The following is an 8,441-nucleotide window of genomic DNA, read 5'->3' as shown; positions in this document are numbered from 1 at the left end:
ATTTTGGTTTTTTTGAAATAAGGAGCAAAATTTTGGTTTTTTTTTTTTTTTTTTAAATTTTGGGAGCAAGTTTGGTTTTAATGGGATAAAGAGGAAAAAATTTGGTTGTAAAAATGGGAGCAAGTAAAATTTGGTTTTTGAATGGGAGAAAAGTAATTTTTTTTTTTAATAGAAAATAAAATTTGGTTTTTGAATGGGAGCAATCCCACTGTTGGTTTTGTGTTTGCTTTGGCTCAGCTGGTTTGAAAACGTTTGGTGAAACTGAGTCCAAAATCTCGGCCTAGAATTTGGGTACTCGGCCCACTAATGAGTTAACCTAGCGTGATCGGTCACAAGCTCAGCTGGGTTTAAACCCAGAATACAAGATACAAGTTCAATTTAAACAAGCCCACAAAAATTAAATACACAAGCCCACAAATTAAACAAACAAGCCCACAAATAAATTATTACAAACCCAACAGAAAATAAGAGAAGCCCAAAAATTGGCTTTAATATTACAAGCCCACAATTAAAAAAAAATTGGAAGCCCACAATTCAGGTTCTCTTAAATGGGTTACCTTTTAAGCACAGCCCAGCTGCTCTGATATTGTTGCAAAAACCCAGTTGGGTTTTGGTTCTTTTCCTTGGTGGCGTCCCAGCAGAGGAAAAACAGGTTCAGAACAGCAGGTCCAACAGCAAATGAAGTGAAGCAGATGCAGATGCAAATGCTATGCAGTGAAATGCAAAAATAGCTAATAAAAAACACAGACCCAAGTCCCCGGCAGCGGCGCCAAAAACTTGGTGGGCCCGGAAAAGCGTGTAAAATTTAGCGAAATGAAACGCGGGCCTACAGTAATACCGCAAGTGCACGGTCGTCGGCTGTAGGCCCGTTTTCATTTCGCTTCAATTTTATACGCATCTCCGGGTCCACCAAGTTTTTGGTCCCCGGCAGCGGCGCCAAAAACTTGGTGGGCCCGGGAAAGCGTATAAAATTGAAGTGAAATGAGAACGGGCCTACAGTAATACCGCAAGTGCACGGTCTTCGGTTGTAGCTCGTGCAAGTACGGGTCGATCCACAGAGACTGGGTGTGTTTGGAGTTTCTAGCTATTTTGGGTTTCTAAATTGCTGTTGTTGGGCTTTGAATACCCTTTGAGTAAATTGGGTCTAATGGGTTTGTTTTTAACAATGAAATGAACTGAGCTTGGGCTCAGTTGGTCTTGAAATGCACTAGGCTTTGGGCCTTTGATTGAGTTCAGGCTTTTGGATTAAGCCCACAGTTGACTGAATTGGGCTTTGAGCCTTAACCTAAACTGTGGCTGGGCCTTAATGAACTGGGCTTCAGTTTGTACAAACAATGGACAGTGGGCTTCAACTTTTGGTTCAAACCTGGGCTTGGTCTTGAACTGAGAACTGAGCTTGGGCTTTTGGATTGCTGTGAGCCAAGCTCGGTTGCAGCAACAGCAGTGGCTTCAGCAGCAGTAGAACAAGGCAAAGAAAGCAGCAGCAGCAGCAATACTGCACAGCAGCTGCACAAGCAGTGGAAGGGAGGCAACAACAGCAGGGTTGCAAGGCAAGGAGAAAACAGCAACAGGGGGAGACAAGGCAGCAGAACAAGGCAAGAGGAAGAAAACAGAGATGGCAGTGAAGCAAAGACAATGGAGAGAATTTACAATGGAAGCAACACAGGGAAAAAGGATTATGAGAAGGTGACAGAACACACCAACTACAAGTAGAGAACAATGCAAGTGAACCAAGGCCTAAGCCAAGGGCAGGGGAGATGAGAAGCTAACAGTGATGACAATGCAAGGCCAAGGCAGTGGCTCTAGGCATACAAATGGAATGGAAAGATAATTAGCTTGCTATGAGCACTAATATCTCCCATTGCTCAATCAAAACAATGCATCCTAAGCATACAAATGGAATGGAAAGAGAATTAGCTTGCTATGAGCACTAATTTCTCCCATTGCTCAATCAAATCAGTGCACTGAGGTTTCTAGCCTAACATTCCACTAAACATGTATCACATAACAGGTACATTAACATTACATGGAACACAAACATCAACAGGAACATGCACTAGGAAAATTGAAGAAACTAAACATCACAGTGAACTAACATTAAACACAAAACTAAATTGAGATTAGAAACAAACAGAAATTATAAGAACATAAACTAAATGAACATGGAATTAAACATGAAATGAAACAGAAATTGAAAATTAACTAAAATTGATTTGAAACTGAAATTGAACATTAACAGAACTAAGTTCTGGACACTGGCTATTCCAGCATATCTTTAACACTAATCCCACACCCATATTTATACCCAATACCCAATTAGGGTTTACAATCAAAATCCCCAAATTTGAGAAATTAGGGCTTTTAGAAATTGGAGAAATCTCACCTAATTCTCTGAAATTGTTGTCGACCCATAACTCCTCTGTACTTGTTCTTCCTCCTGCTCCAACAACTCTATTGATTCCCTAACTCGAGGTGTTTTATCTGCCCTCACCTAGGTTTTAGTGAGGAAAGGTGAGAGATGGTAAAACAACTAGGTTAGGGGGATAGGGATTTCGGGATTTGTTGCTGTCGAGTGAATGGGGTGGTGATGGTAGTGAGGCAGAGGGTGGCAGTGGACATGGAAGAGAGGCAGGAGCAGAGCTCGACTGCAACTGTCGGGGGAGGAAGAGAGAAATTTGGGGAAAATTGATTTGGGAAGAAGGAGATTTTTGTTTTAGGTCGATGGGTTCTGGATGCTAGGGTGTGAAGCGGGGATAGCGCGGTTTGATGATCTGCGACAAGGAGCGATGGATGGGAAGATGGTAGGTGGATCCAACGGCGATACGGAGGTAAGCGTGGAGCGACCGTCGGATGAAGGGATGTAGCAAAACGGACGACCCAAGATGGAGATGGGCGTTGCGATGTAAAGCGGGGGCTTCGGAGTTTGATGTGCGATGATGGAGCGACCGTAGGATGCTGAGATGCTTCGATCTGACGGCTGAAATCCGAGACGGGCTTGGATAGTGGAAATGTGTTTGAGTAAGGGTTTTGGGCCTTGGGTATGCCAAGCCCATATCTTCTTTAAGGACAATTCTTCTTCTTCAAGCCCACTTCTAGCCTTTTGGTCTTGTGCACAACATTCTTCGCGGCTTCCTTGTGTAATTTCTCCCGGCTTTTCACTACTTTTCTGCTCTTTTCCGCTCTGCTATTCATCCAAACTTTATTTATTACCTAAAAATGCAAAATTAAGTAAGAAAAATATTTATTCTTGAAAACAATGAAAATACAGAATATGGGATAAAATGTAGAATTAATGCACAAAAGATGAGTTAAATGCCAACAAAAAGGGATAAATATATACAATATTTGGCACTCATCACTTACCGGAAGAGCATACACATGGTACAACAGCATCGCACCAAACAGCATCCCCAACTGCGGTGATATGGTTACAGCTTTCTACAAGAAGTACTTCTTCGTATCCGAGCAAGTTACCTTCTCGGATCTAGGAAGGATGTTCCAACGAGACAACGAACATCCAAACGATTTTGTCAAAAGATTCAAAGTTCAAGCGCTAGATTGTCACGACCCAAACGTGACAGAGCATCAACTGGTGAATTCCTGCATCAATGGCATGGCTCCCATATATCGCACCTTACTAGAATATATGTGTTTCCAAACATTCTCTGAGCTCCATGAGGCTGCCAAACGATCAGCCACGAAGCACCAGCATTGTTGGAAAGAACCATGCCAACCATAGGCGAGGACGCGTGCGAAACGCGAGGACGCGTGCGAAACGCGAGGAAGTAGGCGCCTTGTCAACAAGCAATACAACACTGGTCCTTCCTCTTTGAGCGTAGTAGACGAAGGAGGGAAAAGGAAGACCCCAGCAGCAGACCAACAACCTAAGCACGCGGCGCCAGCACAAAACGAGCGGCTCCGCCATAGAAGACTGCCGCTAAGGCCCCCATGAGACATCAAGAAGCTGGAGAAGATGTCTTGGATTTCCCGTTCCCGATCGAGGAGGTGATCGAACTTTTGGAGGCATGGACTCAGGATGATGTCATCATACTACCACCTCCCAGACGCCCACCGACCGAAGCAGAGATGGAAAACCCCAAATACTGTCACTACCACAGGTTTGTTCACCACCCGACTAGCGACTGCAACAGACTAAAGCGTGTCTTCAAAGAGAGGGTAAAGGCAGGGGAACTTCAACTGGGAAACGAGAGAGTTCATAGAGATCCACTGCCAGTCAGGAGTTGCATGATCTCTGGGGACTCCGTACACGAGACTGTACAATCCATGATGCAGCATGTGTGCGAAATCCTCTACCTTTCCAAGACGCAGCATCAAGATATCTTCACGGCCCTCAATCTTGTAATATCGGGAAAACGACTCTTTCCTATTACGGAAGCCACGCCAGGAGCCCAAGATCTCCCAGGAAACGGTGCTGAAAAACATAACTGTGGACTGTTGACCAATTTATTAAAGGGGCGCCAAGCTCGACAGTGCGTTGATTGACGCGGCTTCTGACTTCAACATCGTTACCATCACGACTTTGAGATTTGCGGGAATTTTGAAGCATGAGGCTACCCACTCCCCATCCATGGTCAAGAATTCGTAAGGGGAAGCAGTGAACGCATACGACTACATTGACCTCGAGATCAAGGTAGGAGACGCTATAACACACGGCAAATTCCACATTTTTAAAGAACTTTCAAGTTACGACGTGATCCTAGGGCGCTCATGGGTACATGGCAACAAAGCGAAATTGGGAGCATCTCCTCTGCCGGTGACGATTCCCGAAAGAATTCCCAACAAGCCGCACAACTTGGGAGATTACATATTTCCGTATCAACAACTTACCAAGGTAACCCAATCACCCGGAGAAAGCCTGTCGACGTTCATCCGTAGATTCCAAACGCAAGTAAGTCTAGTCAAACAACCCTCTCTGCACCCAGTCACTTATTTTCTCGGCCCGGCATGGAGACTCAGTCCAGTTATCATCTCAGACACCATTAAGAGATGTGAATGGGGCGCTGGGCCTTTCAAGCGCTTCACCAAGAATTTGGAAGCTGCAGTCAAAGACGACGGGGCCAAAAGTAAAATGGATACGCGACACCCGAATTTATTTCAAATTGGAGACATGGTAGTCAAGACGACCTCATTTCAAGTTGGAAGCATAACAGTGAAGATGGTCGTTCGGCCTGATTAGCCCAGAGAAAAGGAAGACGTACCATATCTGGTGGAAGATGTTCTTTTGGGAGGTTACTGCAAACTCATCAATACCAAAAAATTGGAAGGCCCGACGATTCACTCGCGATGGCTCAATCCCTTCAATACCTAAAGCGTTGTGCTACCTTCTCCTCCAGCGTTTTCCGTCTAGTGTTTCCTTCGGCAATTTCCATTTCTACTCAATATTTGTACTTCCTCTAAAGATGAATGCACCACTTGCATTTCTAATTAGGGTTTCGATTTCTACTTAAAGCACGCTTTTTATTTCCTCCAAATAAGTTTTCTGAATCTCGAAAGAAAAACAGCAAATAAATCCCTAGCCATCACAAAACTATCTCCCATCAAAGTTACAACCAAAAAAAAATCAAAACCATACTAGAAATACCTTATTTGAAAGCTCTGAATGGAAGAAGGCACAAGAAGTTATCAGACGACAGAAAAGATATCTTCTTCAAGATTTTGGTTTCAATGCTCCTCTGTTCCTCTGGACATGTGGCGACGACACCAAGGCCAAGAAACAGGAGGATCGAATAACTCACCTTCGATGAAGGGTTTGGATGTTTTCGAACAAGAGTTTTTATTCATTCGTTCAGAAATGTAAAACCATAAAAGCTGAATGAGCGGAATGTTACATGGCGAACTCCTAACTCCTCCATGAAAACAAGAAAATAAAAATGAATCTGCAAAACATCAAGACGGCTATATGCCAAAGATAAACAGCAAAAGGTAAAATACTAGTCGTCCAAGGCAGATGTCCGGATCACCAACGCCTCTAATCAGATCCCTTTCAAGCACTTTCCCCAACACTCTCTCTGCCAACAAACGTTCCAACCGGAAGCCACCTCAGCAGCAGCAACCTCAGCATCCCACCCGTAAATCGCCTCAACAGAAAAAGCTTCCGCCTCATGTCCGACATCCGCTTCAACAGAGATCCCAGTATATGCCTCCACAGCTACTCCAACGCCTCTGACAGCAGTTTCGACGTCCACTCCAAAAACTGCTTCAGTTTCGCAAATCGCGTCGTCTTCCTCGGGAGCTTTTCCAACGGCCTTTTGAAGATGCCCCGGTTCTTCCGCATCAAAATCAAGGATTATGACCCCATCCCGGACAGGGAAATTAAGATAGCTCTCCCCTAGAAGTTCTGTGGACTCAGCTTTCCGCCGTTTCAATCGAGAGGCAAACCGTTCAGCCCTGGCGCTGGGTTGTAGAAAAGCTTCGTTGACCTGAGATCTCTCAATGCACTGGGATGCTCCATCACTTACCCGCTTTTCCACCATGTCCACCGGAGCCATGAAAGTCCGAACACACATCCGCACTCCGCATAGATGGGTGGGAGGCATGCTTTGTATAATTTCTCCAGCTTCACGGAACAGAGAATCAATTATGTCTAACGCCTCCTCATGGGGAGAAAATTGGTTTTCGCCAACACCAAGACTTCCCTCCAAATATTCAGAGGTACGATCGTCACTTGAAGATCCCATTATATGCTACAAAAAAAGGGAGTAAATCTTCGCCAGGTCTGTACCGGCAGTCTACATGAGAAAGAAGAAGAAAAAAAGACAAACCCGGGAAAACACGAGACAATACCTGTAAAGAGGATGGACGCGATTCTATGATGATCTGTGTGAACGAAGCATTCAGGACCGCCTCTTATATTCAGCAGATCGATGAAGCCCGAAAAAGGAAACCCTCCTACTAGCCGTGAATTAAGACGTGATATCAGCTGGGGCGAATGTTTGTCTATACATGATAATTAGGGTTTGATAACCCACGTCAACAGCAATCCCTACTATCCCGTGACTCGGCAGAAGGGTAAACAAAAAAAACATGGAAGTACGTGCTTGGAACACGCTTACCTGCATTATCGCTACGCCCTGCCACCAGCACTAAGACTTGGAAGCAAAACCAGTGATATGACATGAGGAGGAGGGGTGGCGCCCCTTTTATAGCCACTGCACCTTTGAAGTTTGAATAGGGGAATTTATTTATTTCAGACCAGTATGGAAGGAGGTAAAAAAGCCCACGCGTGGCCAGTGCAATGTCAGCGACTCCGTACAGTGCCAACGGTTTCATTCCAACCAATGCCAGCGGCTCCGTTTCAATCCATACCATGTCAACGGCTCTGCTCTACGCCGCAAAATGCTAGCATCTCATGTCACGCCAAGTCTATGCCAGTGGCTCCCATTCTAAGCCGCACAATTCCAGCAGCTCATGTCACCCCAAGTCTATGCCAGCGGCTCCCATTCCAAGCCGAATGCTGACGGCTCCATTCTAAGCCGACCAATGTTGAAGGCTTTATTCCAAGCCGACCAATGCCAACGGCCCCATTTCACGCCAAGTCTATGCTAGCGGCTCCCTTCCAAGCTGACGCCAATAGTCTGCATCTCAGCCAGCAACCATCTCTACCACCCCGCGGCCTAGCCAGCAACATAGAATTTATGAAAGCCACCGACGCAAGAGTCATGGATTCTCTTTACCTCCTGAAAAAGATTATTCGGATCTTCCTGGCCATCTTTTCATGACTTGTTGTTTCGATTTTGGCCTTGTCTGTCAACATCTCATGCTTACCTCGCAACAAGGCCCATGTTCCGAGCTAAGCAGGGGACTTAATGTTGATGGTGGTTTTTAGCATAGGGTTAAAATCGTGAAACCTTGGTCTGACGTGACGTCACTCTGTAAGGAAACAGATCTGTAAACACCAATACCTCCACTAGCACATTTATTGAACCATTCAATATGTCTGCGTGAAATTTACCCAGACTCACGGATGCGACAACCGTCCCAAATACAATATAAATTTCAGCACCTTGCCAGTACAAGACTCATTGGGTAACTTTTTTTTATATACATACTACGTTCCGCGGCAGAACCCTTAATATTGGATGGCATCATCTTCGCTCATGCAAGACTCGCGCAATCATCAAAAGGTATGTTCCAAAGGCATGCCAACCATGCCAGCCACACCACTGTGCCAAAGGTATGCGTCAGCCATGCCAGCCACGCCACTGTGCCAAAGGCATGCCATCCACGCCACCGTGCCAAAGGTATGCGCCGGCCATGCCAGCCACGCTACTGTACCAAAGGCATGCCAGCCACGCCACCGTGCCAAAGGTATGCGCCAGCCACGCCACCGTGCCAAAGGCATGCCAGCCACGCCACTGTGCCAAAGGAATTACAATCATGCCAGACACGACACCGTGCCAAAGGTATGCACCAGCCACGCC

Source organism: Papaver somniferum, chromosome 11 (assembly GCF_003573695.1).
Source record: "Papaver somniferum cultivar HN1 chromosome 11, ASM357369v1, whole genome shotgun sequence".
NCBI classification, from domain to species: Eukaryota; Viridiplantae; Streptophyta; class Magnoliopsida; order Ranunculales; family Papaveraceae; genus Papaver; species Papaver somniferum.
This window is presented reverse-complemented; position numbering follows the sequence as displayed.